At 43.2% G+C, this 15,272-nt stretch overlaps 1 protein-coding gene across 5 annotated transcripts in view; it reads right to left on the minus strand.

Moving 5' to 3' along the window:
* SCML4 (Scm polycomb group protein like 4) overlaps positions 1 to 15,272 on the minus strand; it is a 161,752-nt gene that overhangs the window by 64,869 nt on the left and 81,611 nt on the right. The window lies entirely within an intron of this gene.

Consider the following 15,272-nt stretch of genomic DNA (forward strand, 5'->3'; position numbering starts at 1 on the left):
AGAATTGTCAAAGTGGGTGTAGTAAAAGTAGAAACAATTTACAAAATTAATCAAGTGAATATATAGAACATCCCCAAGCTGTGGGATTCAGGAATGGGTGAATAAAATCTGGAAATTTTTCACATAAAAGAGATCCTATAAGAAAATTAGACTTATGAAATTGAAGTAGCCAGTTTCAGCTGCTAGAAGCCTAGGAGTCGTGAACCTAATATGTGTCCAGCTGATGGGAGCCCTTTGGTGCCGGAGGTTTCTTGAATTGATATCCATCCAATTTATCGTAAAGGAAATGGACTTTAAATTTGCCGCAAGATTCTTATAGCTTTTCTTAGTATATTGACCATGCCAAAGTTTCAGTAATTTAATTAATAAAAGGATAGTGTCAAGAGCGAGCCTAGGTGTGAACATAAATCATCTACTTCTACTTTCCTAGTTTTTCACTCCATTGTGATCATTGTGATGTAATCTCCTTGTATTACTATGCTAGGGTTGATGGAAGAAGTGACGATTTAAAGGGACTCTCGGGAATAGAAAAAAAGAACTAACGGAATAGTCATTTTAAATAACTTCCTAAATACTTTGAATTATCTAATCACAATTGCTTTGTCTAGGGAGGTAACCATTATAGAATTAAAATGACTGCCTCCTTGTTACAATGAGAAATACCTGTCCTAGAATGTAAAGCAGGTGGCTACAAGGACGTGGAGTAGAAGCTCCTCTGTTGTGACCTGGAGATTCCTATAGTATAAGGCAGGGTGGACAGCAGTGTGAGCAGCCTCTTCTTACCTCAGCACTCCTGGTATTTCTAGTATTATATCTGAATACCCACTTAGAACGCACCATCCTATACATAAGGAGAGGAGGCAGAGCTTCTACTGTACATGCTCACAGGCATCTGTGCTATTCGCATTCTAGGGCAGGTATCTATCAGTATAGCAATTTAAGAAAACCGTTCACAAGTCTGAGCATGTTAAGCTTGCCACATCATGGAATAGTGGTTGCAAAGCTTAATAAAATGTAGTTTTTATTTTTTTAATTTCTCTTCTCCTTTGTGGAGATATTAGTTTGTAAAATTTAGACTATCATTTAAGTCCAAGAGGGTGCTACCAAAGATCTTTTTCTGGGGGTGTGTGCTTCTTCCCCTGTATGATATTGATAAGCAGGCAGCAACATACAAGAAAAAAAGGAACAAGCTCCCACAATAGCTTAGAACAGGTTTCCCAGTATGAGACATGTAGTGATAGACAGTGTGGTCTCCTCACTGGTCTCCCTTCAAAGTGAATACAAGTGTTGGAAGTTGAGCAGACATTACTAACACCTTTCAGCTTTCATCTCACAGCAGACAGCTTGCTGGGAGGGGCAGTACAGCACAGCTTTGTCTCATTACAAACATATCAGCAGTTGCAGCTCTCCTTTCACAGCACTGTCAGCTCCGCTGTACTCCCTTAACCCCTCCCACACTGACTGCCCTGAGATAAAAGCTATAATGTGCTAGTAATCACACTCATCTCTGACCTATTCCTGGCACATGTAATCGCTCTGCAATGAGATCAGTGCTAAGCTTTTCTGGGACTGTGTTCTTTTTCCCCTATATATTCCTGTCTGCTTATGATTTGTCAGTGTCATACAATATGTCATACGTGCTCATAGACAAATCTCTGGTAACACCACATTAGACTCAACATAAGTTATAACCTACACATTACAAGCTAATATCTTTACAACGAAATTAAGTTATATAAGAGAAATAAGTTTTATTCAGCTCTGCAGCCACTATTCCACAATGTGGTCAGTTTAACATGCTATAATTTGTGGCGCCCCTGGGGGTTCGACCGCCACAGGGATGCTGCACTTCTCTAATGGAGTGTAGAGTTCCTCCTCTGAGGTAAGAACAGTGTGATGGTCGTGACCCAACCTTGCATCCAACACCACATTTCTCCACCAGAGGGGGCTAGAATGCACTAGGTGCTTCCCTCCTGGTTACAGGGATACTGGGGAACCAAGACTTAGGGGAACCAGTTAGTGGGTGAGGGTGGAGGACTTGCAATTTAGTTACACTTTAAATTTCATATTTAATAAAGAGCCATCTTGGTTCTTGTAGTTTAGTTCTTCTGACTGTCTTTTGTACTGTGATCTCCCTCCCTGAGCGTGGATCCTGTGTGGGCCTGCAGAGGACGGAGACACAGCCCTCGTGCCCCAGCCTTGGGACGAGGGGTAGGTTGTAGACAAGGAATGTCTCGACCCGGTCAAGGACCAGGACCAAGAACGCCTGGAGCTTAAGAGTGTGGCTCCATAGCAAATGGATCCCTGGGAGGATGCAGACGGAGCGGTGTACGCCACCTGTCCTCACCAGCTGATATATTCAGAGGGAGTCCGGCTGCAAGAGGGGTACCTGCCCCTGACACCCGACCTTGCTACTCCATGTCCTGGTCGGGAATGTCCGGTAGGCCCTGAAGATCCCACCGGGTTTCGGAAGGAGCGGAGCTGCCACCCGTACCCTTGTTCTGAGAGGAGCTCAGAGGGAGACCCGGCCTATTCGCACACACACGGACAGGAAAGGATTCGGTCTGTAGTTCAGGAACACTCTGGTGTAGGGTCCCGATTGAACGCTGCACTTACTCGGAGGTTGTCGGACCCCCGTCTCTGGTGACCGCAGGACTCCGCGGGGAGCAGGGAGTCGCCTTCCTTCTGTCAACTCTAAAGTGAGTAAAGCCTAGGAAGTTCACCCCTATGGCCTCTGGACTGTTTATTCTGCGCCACACCGCGGGACGCGGCATCCGTTCTCCTCTGCTACTACCCCCTCCATCCTGTCCCTCTGCCCTGAGGCCTTGCTCCGCCTGTGGGGAGTAGTAATAACTATGGCCGCCATACCACCATGCCTCAGCGGACTGCAGCGGCGCTGGTGGCCTTCACCAGGTGCCACAGGTGGCGTAGTCGTAAATCAGCCACTCAACCCGGATAAGCCCACACCATCCTTTTAATGTGATGGCCCTGAGCACGGGTCGGGTCCGGGCCACGGCTGCACCCCATCTCTCCATCACAGGACCCGACTCTGAGTCCCCCATCACCCAGGGTAAAGAAAAGGGCTTTTCGAGTAGAGGCGTCACAAATTGGTGAAAGATCATCTTTAAATGTAATTAGAAACTTATTTATAATGATATTTCTTTTAGTTTATTTCCTTTATTTTTTTCTATTCCCGGAGAACCCTTTTCGAAAACAGCTGCAGAGCCCGAAGCCTGCCATTTTCACTGGACTGCCAAGACTAGAAGGCAGCCAGCAGCAGCAGTAGTTGTGACACAGTGAATGATTCTGCCTTTTTCTCTCTAGGAATCTTCATTATTTATTTATTTTAAAAAGCTTCTCTTTTATGCAACTACTATTTTTCCCTTCCGTTCCCTAGAATGTTCACACCAAACTATTCGTTCACTGTTCACTGTTCCAGCTCCCTTCTCCTTAACAGAGATATTTCCATATGTTGTATTCCATCTGCCACCACACAGCCCCTGCTGATGTGTATCCCTTCCTCTGCTCCCCTACCCCACACAGCCCCTGCAATTTTTTATTCCTCCATGCAGTTTTTGTGGCCTTGGCCCCCTACGCTCTCTGCTATGCGCCTTCAAAGCTCCTTTGTCAGATCCTGATCTCTGCTGGATCAGTTTTCTTTAACATTGAAGCCTTTGGAAAACGAATCGGTTAGCCATCCATTTTTCTTTCGTTTGTAACTGATCCGTTTTTTGCTTATTGGATATCCAGTAAACAAAAAACGGATCCATTACAAATGAAAGGAAAACGGATGGTTAATTAACGGACCCATTTTTCATAGACTTCAATGCTAAAAAAACGGATCCAGCTGAGATCAGTTATTTAAAAACGGACTAAAAAGTTGTGTCTGCACAACTTTTATGCCAACGGATTGCTGTTGGATCCGTTCTAACTGATCACTACTGGACATGTGAACATAGCCTTATGTCTACACCTAACAAAGCCCTGCCACCATATGTTGTTCCTCTTTCTGAGCCTCTGCCAATATGTCTTCCACCTTGCATTCAATTCCTGATATTGAGGAATGAGAACTAGTGGGGCCTCAGTATCCTTTGTGGTAAGGAGCCCAGAAATTTCTGATGGCAGATCTTCCTGAAGAAAACAAACACTGGAAAGAATGAAACAATGGGCTACAAGCTTGGAGTTAAAGGTTTAAATAGAGACTCATAAGATGTGAACATGCCATATTTTTACCGATAAACCTTTGTATTTAGGAATGAGGAAACCCTTGCTTAAATTCACTGTCTTTAAAGATTAGTTCTAGTAAAATTCCTTAATGAATATCTGCACGTTTAGAAACCTTTTGATATGTCAAAGAGACATCTACAAGGACTGGCAGCATCCAAGAGGGTTAATATGAAATATATGAAAAAAAATGTATTTCTCAAATATCAACCTGCAACTGGGCAGCACGGTGGCTCAGTGGTTAGTACTGTAGCCTTGCAGCTCTGGGGTCCTGAATTCAAAATCCACCAAGGACAACATCTGCAAGGAGTTTGTATGTTCTCCCCGTGTTTGTGTGGGTTTCCTCCGGGTTCACTGGTTTCCTCCCACACTCCAAACACATGCTAATAGGGAATGTAGATTCTATTTGCCAATGGGGGCAGTGATGGCAATATCTGTAAAGTGCTGTGGAATGGCACTATATAAGTGAGTAAAATAAATAAAATGGCTCAACCTTCAACAAAGTGATAATCAAGTATGCTTGTTTAAATACTCTGCAAAGGTAAAAGCATTTCGGATTGATTTTGGAACAATAAAAGTTTATCCAGATATTTCTTCAACTGGTTGGATGCTGTAGATTTTCAATGATGCAATTCAACAATATTCCTTGAATCGATGACATTTGCCCACTATATGGTACACAATTGTCGTGTATAGCGGACATTTTTTACTTTTTTTCTTATTGTGTTATAGAGACATGTTAGAAGTTTTGATTGGTGGGAGACCGAGTTCTGATGTCCCCACTAATTACTTACTGTCAGACTGTGGAATGCCCTACCACAAGAAGTAGTAATGGCAGACACTAGAACAGCTTTCAAAAAAGGGCTGGATGATTTCCTCACTACACATAACATTGTGGGTTATAGTTAAATTAGACAAAATGTACAATTGGGGAGTGTGACGATACAGCCAATAATCTTAATAAGCCAGACGTTTTGATTTGTTAATCCAAGAGAAATACACTATTATCTTTGTATTGACTTGTAAACGTATGTGTATTTATGTGCCTGATCAAGAAGAACAGACCAGTATTTGTATAACCCTGATTGTTGTCTCCTCTTTGATTCTGGAACAATGAATGTTTGCTAATTATGTTGATTAACCTTTGTGGTCCCTGTGGCTTATTGACTCACAAGACAGGAGGACAAACTAAACAAATTCATTAAATGCTCAAACAATGAGACATAAGGCTGTTCTTTCCCCCCAACCTGTGGATGTATACTTAAAAAGGACATGTGCATCTGTAGCGGAGAGTCTTAAAACAGAGAATCAAGGAGAAGCAAGGACACAGACTCTCTGAGACCATCAGCTTGGAAGCATGGATTTAACCAAAGAGACACAGATTTGGAATGTACATGATTCCGGCCTAAGGGTACGGCCCTGACTGGAAAGATACGGATCTGCTCCATTGACCATCAGAGAGCCCATGGATACGTTTCGGGAGACCAGGTTGGGACGAGGAAGTCATCTGGCCCCATGGATCTATTGTTTGCGGTTGCCAGGAGGGACCATCCGGTCGCCTGGAACCCATGGAGACATTCATAGAAGCCAGATTGGAACCAGCCGGTCATCTGACCCCATGGAAACTCTCTGAGAGGCCAGGTTGGGACCATTGGGTCTCCTGGCCTTGTACCTCGATGGACTGTTAGCTTCCTAAGCTTGCCACTACCTTCTTTCTGTGGGGGCCCGCCAGAATCAGGGGGTCATTGAGGTAGTTGGCCCTGGAAGTCCCAAAGTCTCAGCTGTTCTATCCCAGGCAGGCGGAGTGGAAGGGTGAGACTGTGTAATGTTGTACCATCTTGCGTATTTGCTGGGACTGTTCTATCTGTATATTGTCCACTTTTCAGTTCAATAAAGTATTGCCACACTGTTTTACCCTCACCTTGTGTTGTCTGAGTGGTATTACGCCCACGGAAGACGCCGGGTCTTCACAGGGAGGAAGGTTGAACTTGATGGACCTAGGTCTTTATTTAATCTATGATACTACATACAGGGGCAGAAGTGCTCAGCCAAGAGCTACTCTCCTCCAAAACTGAAAATACACTCTTAGAGGAAAGCAGAGTTTCCACCCCTTTACTTTAGCGATTGGTGGAAGTCTCAGAACTCACACCCCATCAATTAAAATTTCTGACATGTCTCTATTACATGTCAAATGTTTTCTGTAAGTACAAGTATACTGTTAATAAACTGAACAATGGACTTTGCTATAAGATGTTTTCATTATAATACTGTGGAAAAATGATGCATGCCTGGACTGCACTACTTAAAGGGAATCTGTCAGCAGGATTTCACACACCAAACTATTTATATGCACATGTAGCTCTTTCAAAGACAAGTCTAGCAATATCTTTACATGGCCAGTCCATTTCTCCATTACTGAGAAATCAGCATTTGAACTGATATGCAAATAAGGATGTACAGTGGGTACAGAAAGCATTCAGACCCCTTTAAATTTTTCATTCTTTGGTTCATTTGGTAAATTCTAAAAAGTTAATTTTTTTCTCATTAAAGTACACTCTGCACCCCATCTTGACTGAAAAAAAACAGAAATGTAGAAAACTTTGCAAATTTATTAAAAAAGAAAAACTGAAATATCACATGGTCATAAGTATTCAGACCTTTTGCTCAGACACTCATATTTAAGTCACATGCTGTCCATTTCCTTGTGATCCTCCTTTAGATGGTTCTACTCCTTCATTGGAGTCCAGCTGTGCTTAATTAAACTGATAGGACTTGATTTGGAAAGGCACATACCTGTCTATATAAGACCTCACAGCTCACAGTGCCTGTCAGACCAAATGAGAATAAGGAGCTCAAAGGAACTGCCCAAGGAGCTCAGAGACAGAATTGTGGCAAGGCACAGATCTGGCCAAGGTTACAAAAGAATTTCTGCATTACTCAAGGTTCCTAAGAGCACAGTGGCCTCCATAATCCTTAAATGGAAGAAGTTTGGGACTACCAGAAGTCTTCCTAGACCTGGCCATCCAGCCAAACTGAGCAATCGTCTGAGAAGAGCCTTGGTGAGAGAGGTAAAGAAGAACCCCAAGATCACTGTGGCTGAGCTCCAGAGATGCAGTAAGGAGACGGGAGAAAGTTCCACAAAGTCAACTATCACTGCAGCCCTCCACCGGGCCTTTATGGCAGAATGGCCCAATGGAAGCCTTTCCTCAGTTTGCTCAAAAACACATGAAGGACTCCCAGACTATGGACTCTCAGACTCTGGTCTGATGAGACGAAGATAGAACCTTTTGGTGATAATTCTAAGCGGTATGTGTGGAGAAAAATAAGGACTGCTCATCACCTGCCCTAAAACAATCCCAACAGTGAATCATGGTGGTGGTAGCATCATGCTATTGGGGTGTTTTTCAGCTGCAGGGAAAGGACGACTGGTTTCAATTGAAGGAAACATGAATGCTGCCAAGTACAGACATATCCTGGATGAAAACCTCTTCCAGAGTGCTCTGGACCTCAGACTTGGCCGAAGGTTCACCTTCCAACAAGACAATGACCCTAAGCACACAGCTAAAATAACAAAGGAGTGGCTTCAGAACAACTCTGTGACCATTCTTGACTGGCCCAGCCAGAGCCCTGACCTAAACCCAATTCAGCATCTCTGGAGAGACCAGAAATGGCTGTCCACCAACACTCACCATCCAACCTGACGGAACTGGAAAGGATCTGCAAGGAAGAATGGCAGAGGATCCCCAAATCCAGGCGTGAAAAACTTGTTGCATCATTCCCAAGAAAACTCATGGCTGTACTAGCTCAAAAGGGTGCTTCTACTTAATACTGAGCAAAAGGTCTGAATACTTATGAAAATGTGATATTTCAGTTTTTCTTTTTTAATAAATTTGCAAAAATGTCTACATTTCTGTTTTTTTTCAGTCAAGATGGGGTGCAGAGTGTACTTTAATGAGAAAAAAAATGAACTTTTTAGAATTTACCAAATGGATGAAATGAAACAAAGAGTGAAAAATGTAAAGTGGTCTGAATACTTTCCATACCCACTGTAGATCTGAAGCCTCTGTCACTCCAGCTTTGTTCCACACCCAATGCTGCCTCCTTCTGCTTGACTGATGGCTCCTTTGCCTAAAGTCACACAGCATAGAGGCTGTCAGTCAGGCAGGAAGAAGAGGCACTGGATTAGGAATAGAGCTGGGAGAAAGGTTGAATTTGATGACCCTAGGTCTTTCAATTTATGTAATTATGAGTGACAGAGGCTTCAGCCTCATTTGCATATAAGTTCAAATACTGATTTCTTAGTAATGGAGGAACAGACCGGCCATTTTAAGGTGTTGCTGGACTTGTCCCTTGAAATAACTACATGCATATTGTGACAAGGTCACTGGCAAAGTACTAGAGGGGAGATATGTAGCACTAGGATTGATAGCTGCAATTATTGTTATAGAAAAAAGTTTCCAGCACACAAGTAGGTTAAACCGCCATCTTGGTCCTTGGGTTCTAAGTTGTTTGTGGCACACATCCTGGATGCTTTGAGATTGCAGGTCTCCTGGATTCCTTTGTTAAAGGACATGGACGCTGGACTCTAAGCCAGGTGAGCTAAACAGCACTATTGTATGGAGTGTTATTTTATGTTTTACCTTCTGCCGGACAAAGGCTGTATTTACATTTTCTGGTGAGGTGATTTATGAGGACTGAAATAAATCAGTCGCACTTTAAATAGAAACAGTTCATGTGTCTGCCTTTTTAAGAAGCCGAGTGAGTCAATCTACTACAGTTGGTGTTAGAAGTGTGGGCAAGATCCCCAGTAAACAAGTGTGATGGCTGTGGACAGACTGCATGTCCTAGGTGAAGGCGGCTATGAGCATTGAACAGCGATCAAACAAAATGGAGGAGCTGATCAAGCAACTAGTCCAAAGCCAGCGCCAGTAGCACCAGCAACACCTGCAACAGCAACAGCAGCATCGAGAGCAGCAGCAGCTCCAACAGCAACAACTGCAGAAACATCAGGAACAGCTGCAGCAGCAACAGCTGGCACAACAGGAGACAAGTAAGCTGCTCATGCAACAGCTGCAGCAGCAGCAACAGCACCAGCAGTAGCTCCAAAAGTACCAGCAGCAGAGTCGAAAACAGCAGAAGATTTACTCACAGCGGCGGTTCGTGGCACTGCAGCGGCTCCGACTCCATTGACAGCTGATGAATTCTCTGTCCTCTCCTCATCGGAACGCCGATGACTTGGTCGGATTGGTCAAAAGGTATCAGGGTGTCAAAGGGTCCCTGGGGAGGCAGCCTATTCCATACTGGAGGGTGGAGGTTAAAAAAGGGCTGGCATGTCCAAAATCCAAGGGGGAGACAGAGGTCATGCCAAGACCCTCATCGGGGGATGTAATTTGCTTGAGATGTCACGGTCCAGGTCATATAGCAGCCCATTGTCCCCTTACCACTGAGCAAATGGACTGAAGCATGAGACGCCGATGTTCCTTCTATGCATATCCAGCTTGCAGTGTGGACTCTCCACCCAGCAAGGGGCCTCAAGTTTGTCTTGTAACAGTGAATGGCCTGAAAATGACTGGACTACTAGACTCAGGAAGTTTGGTGACCCTTGTGAGGGCCACATCCCCATCTCTCAATTAATCTCTGGGAAGAAGGTTGGACTCCGCTGCATTCACGGGGATGCTAAAAACTATCCGGTGGCCAGAGTGGTCATTGAGACGGCCCGAGGTACTGAGTCTCATGAGGTCGGGGTGGTCCCAGATTTGTTGCACCCAATCATCATAGGCTGGGACTTTGTGTTGTTTTGGGACTTATGGGGGAGGGGCGGAGGCCTGGATTACTTGGGTAAGAAACGGGTTGGCCCTAAAAAAAGTCTCTCCAACTCCAGAGTCTGATGGGTTTCCCTTATGTGTAATGGGAAAAGAGGAGAAAGTAGTATCCCCTGAGGCAGACATTCCTGAAATCGGGGTGACCAGAGAGAATTTGGGGCTCAACCAACATAGAGACATATCAGTAAAAGAAGCGTTCAATAAGGTAACCGTCATAAACGGCATACCACAACAGTCGGGGGCTGACACCAGGTTTCCCTATTTCATGTTGAGTGGGGACTTATTGTACTGGATCACTACGGTGAGGGAGGAGATAGTGAAGCAATTATTGGTGCCAGCACCCTATAGACAAAGGGTGTTGGACAGATCCCATTCACATGTTTTAGGTGGTCATCTGGGGGTGGACAAAACTCAACAAAGGGTCATGCAGAGGTTCTGTTTGCTCAGATGTCAGAGTGAAATCCTAAAATATTGCAAGTCCTGTCCCACCTGCCAGTCAACCGCTACCACCTCGCTATTCCAAAATCCTCTCATGCCACTATCCATCAAGGCTGGGCAACAGAGAAACCAAGTTGAAACTCCATGTGGGTTAACAGACCAGAAGGTGACACGAAGGGTGTCCCTGTGGCAGATACGCTGTCCCCGGCCCAGAAACAACAGTGCTGAGAACTTCTTCAGCAGAACAAGGACCTGTTTTCGGAGCTACCTAGACGTACGCAGGTTGATGAACAAGGAATCCTGACAGAACCACTTGTGTAGGTGAACCAAAAGTCGTATAGAATCCCTGAAGTCCGTCGCAAGGTGATTTAGAAGGAAGGGGCTAAAAATTATGCGTATCCGATATCCCGCGACGATGAACTCATATCAAAGCTACGTTGAGCCAGATTCATCTGCTGGATACGCTGAAGTAAGCTTGCTTTACCATAAACCCAAAGAAGGGTACCATCGAGAAATAGAAGGGAAAATACCTGAGCTACAGGAAGATGAAATGGCACTCCAAGAATTGAAACTCAGGGCTACAGGACTTTATCTTTCATGTGAACACAGGCCTGTGATGCTGCATAGTAACGCAGATGCCAGTTTAGACTCCTAGGTTTGGTGACTGAAGGTGCCAAAACCTACGGCTTTGGGCAGAGGGGGGGAATATGTGACAAGGTCACTGGCAAAGTACTAGAGGGGAGATATGTAGCACTTGAATTGATAGCTGCAGTAATTGTTATAGGAAAAAGTTTCCAGCACACGAGTAGGTTAAACCGCCATCTTGGTCCTAGGGTAATTAAAGCAGCGGTAGAAAGGGAGGAACTTGGAGGATAGAAAAACACAGCCTTACAGAGCATTTGGTGTGTGGTGGCCTGGAGGAGAGAGTTCTGAGTTGTTTGTGGCACACATGCTGGATGTATGGAGATTGCAGGTCTCCTGGTGTGAATTCTTTTGTTAAAGGACATGGACGCTGGACTCTAAGTCAGTTGGGCTAAACAGCACTATTGTATGGAATGTTATTTTATGTTTTACCTTCTGCCGGACAAAGGCTGTATTTACATTTTCTGGTGATGCGATTTATGAGGACAGCAATAAATTAACCGCACTTTAAAAACAGTTCCTTTGTCTGCCTCTTTAAGAAGCCGAGTAAGTCGATCTACTACAATATATAAATCGTTTGGAGGATGAAATCCTGCTGACAGATTCCCTTTAATACTTCTGCTTTAAAAATGACTTAGGAAAAATTATATGAAAACCTGTAAACTGCATGTTTTGTAATCAGAGACAAATTGTTGGCAAACTAGGAGGTTGTCTAGGGCACCATTAAAAGTGGGGATAAAATGTTTGTAGTTAAAGGAAAAAAAACAACATGCTACTGTTACATTTTTACCAATCGGTATAAACAAGCCACAAAGCACAGTTAACATGGTGAACTTCAAGAACTGGGAGCACCTTCTAAAACTGTCACCTTGGGCACAAGAACTTGTCCCTCGTCTGTTTGGAATTTTAGATGCCTATACATGTGGGCATTATGTATGTGCTGTACATACTGTGATGTGAGGAGCTGGAACCTAGGCATTTTCATTAATAACAAGGATGTTTTTCATTGTAATGAAGCAGTGTTGCAGATGGTACTGCAAGTATGACCTCCTATGCTAATGGCCATCTGGTCCAAACTCCGTCTTCTCCTTGGCTTTAATGAAATATTGTTACAGTTTTATTGCTTGTGTCTGCTGACTTTATTTCTTCATGCTGATGTAACAGATTCATTTTACTGCTGTGCTAGTGTATAATTACCATAGTTGCTGTCACCACTGCGCCCCATCTGTTTTAGATGGTCAGCCTCATTCAGTAAAATGTCATAATTTATGCTGTTCTCCATTCACATAACTTGTCTTATTACATTATGTTGTTTTACAGCCTTGTAATCTTGTCTTGTAATGCTGTGTGCCATCACATAATGCTTTGCAATATCCTAATTACGGATGTGAGGACCCCAAAAAAATCAATGTAACCCCAGCCTATGTAGGGTTAAGGTTGGGGGTGAAATTCTTTGTGATGTTCTTCGGAGATTATTGTGCACGCATTATAGGTTCACAATTGCATAGGTTTCTTCTCAATAAACATGAGGTTAATGTGCTTCTTAGAATTGCAACCCTATTTTATTTTTATCAGTGCATGATTTAGGAGCATGTTAGCCTGCCTCTCACATGCTGACTAATGCACTTCAGCCGTTTGTTTAAAAGGTGGAGAAACTGTAACATGAATATAAATGTGACATATTAAAAGAAACTAAGTTTCTATGCTATGCCTTTTTATTTACTATCATTGTGGTTCTGTCCTGATGAAGAGATTTTAAAACCTTGAAACGCGTTGACAAAATAAACCGCATCCACGCTTCTTGGTAACACAAATTTGGCAGGTTAGCAACTAAGCATGGCTAAGTAGATAACAATGTAAATTACAGCTCACCCAACATTAGACTTGGACAACAGGAACACCAGGAATTAGCTGCCTGAAACAGCTAGGCAAAAGTAAAATCCAGCTTTTTCAGTGTTGATAAAATTTAGTTTTATTGCTTCATCATAAAAACATCATGGTGTAGCAAGACAGGATTCAGATAATCACACTTGTCTGACACGTTTCGAGAGTGAGAAACAGAGACGCTCTTAATCATAGATGGCTAGATGCAGCTTTTGTAGCAGGGGGTTAGAGCAGCTGGACTAGCAATGATCAGCTAGGACGGTCTTTGTGAGACAGCCCCTTTAAAACATAGCTTGGTTGTATAGTTTGTTATACCTTTTACTGTGATCCTAAAATTATATGAAGACTCATTTTTCTAGGACTAGATGAACGTATAATTATACATCCAAAGTTGCAAAAAATGATCCTAGTGCTCACATTATTTTACTTCTAGATAAAAAACAGACATGCCAACAATTATTAGAATGAATCCACACTGCAGTTACCAAATGATTCCAAAAAAAATCTTCTCTTGTTCAGTCCATTATATCCAAACACATAGTCCATTATATCCAAACACATGTGAGCAGGAGAGAGTAGCAGGGTGTATTGCCCACTATACACTCTATTCTCCCCTCTAACATATCAGGCATGTCACAATGGGAGACATACCCCTTAGACCCCAGTCAGAGGTCTCTCATACAGCTAAATCAGATCTCACACTTTGCACTGAGGAGGGGCAACACCCTGAAACATGTGTCTGAAAATAGAGATTCTGGTTTGGCTTTTATCCTAAGTCATATGGCAAGGCTCGTTAAAGGGTTGATATTGATTTTTAGAATTGCTACTTCCTATAGGTGGCGCTAGAGTTCAAGTCCTCTTCCTCTCTGAAGATACAATTTGAATCTTCATTCTAAAAATTGTTGGATTGGAATGTCTGTTTATTGACTGCAGAACACTACTGTTTTTGGTTTTAATCCTACAAGCCCTAGCTTTTCTATGTCCTAGCTTTCATATGATTGGTAGCTCAAATGAGAACAGAGGCAACAATGTTCTATTTTCTATAAAAAACAGACACCATGCGCATTATCAACAAATGGGATAACATCTGATGAGGATCCAATGAAGTGACTATCAGATGCCAGAAGCTTGAAGCTTTACACCCTTCATTCATTTTAGCGTTCCATAGACAAACACAAGGCAAAGTACTAAACCTGTCAACACGCCAGATGAAGAAAAGCCTTAGTCAGTCAGTTTTTTAATCTAGCTCATGGACTAATCTGGCACTACAACTAAAATATCAGATGCCAAAAACAAACCACGAGAAAGCAATGGGATCAGTTCTAGCATGAGTTTCTCTCCAGTGTTTTTTATGGTGTGATGGAGGAAAATCACATTAGATTGCTGGAATATATATGAACTTACCCTAAGAAATTGCTTTTTTATTCCCTAGTACTGTAAATAGGTCTATCATTTAAAGGGATTCTGAAGTCAGGATATTTCACCTCTAACTAAGGCATGTATGTAAAGGCCCTTAAATGCTTATTAAATCTATACCTTGCTTGTAGTATTTTATTTAGAAATTGTAAAGAAATCCAGCGCAAGCACTGTCATCACATCAGAGGGGGTGGCGCGTGCACAGTAAGTTTCTGATGACTTTGCTACAGCCAAACTATCGATCTGTGCATGCACACCCCCCAATGTACGACCCCCGTCAATAACCGCGCCTGTGCAGAATCTAGGGCAGGGGAGACAGATCATTGAGAGAAGAGTGACCTGTCCATCAGAGTCCAGAGGCCGGCAGCAGGCGGGGAAATAGGGAAAAAAGCAGGAAAGAAAGAAGTGCAGTATTGGCCCCCCTCAGTAGCAATTAAAACATTAAGGCTGGATTTCTCTACAATTTCCAAACAAAATGCTACAAGTGAGGTAAGGATTTAAAGAGCATTATAGACCCATTAAACACATGCCTTTAATTAGGGGTCTAATATCCCGATGACAGGTTCCCTGTAGAGGTTTAAGGGTATGTGCACACGATGCAGAAATGTTCAGCATTTTTTCCTGAGCGTTTCTGCATCTCTCTGGCAGGAAAAAACGCATGCGGATTGTACATGCGGTTTCCTGCCAGGGACATGCGGAAATGAAGCGGTCTTCACTTTCATTTCCGCATGCGGGTTGACAAGAGCTTTCCAAGCGATTTTAGCATCACTTGGAAAGTGCTTGTCAACTTCACACTATATAAATCCATGCAACCGGCATGGATTTATATAGTGTGTGAATGTCAAA

This window comes from Phyllobates terribilis, unplaced genomic scaffold (assembly GCF_046119375.1).
Source record: "Phyllobates terribilis strain yellow unplaced genomic scaffold, ASM4611937v1 Scaffold_3__8_contigs__length_932513732, whole genome shotgun sequence".
In the NCBI taxonomy this organism is placed as follows: Eukaryota; Metazoa; Chordata; class Amphibia; order Anura; family Dendrobatidae; genus Phyllobates; species Phyllobates terribilis.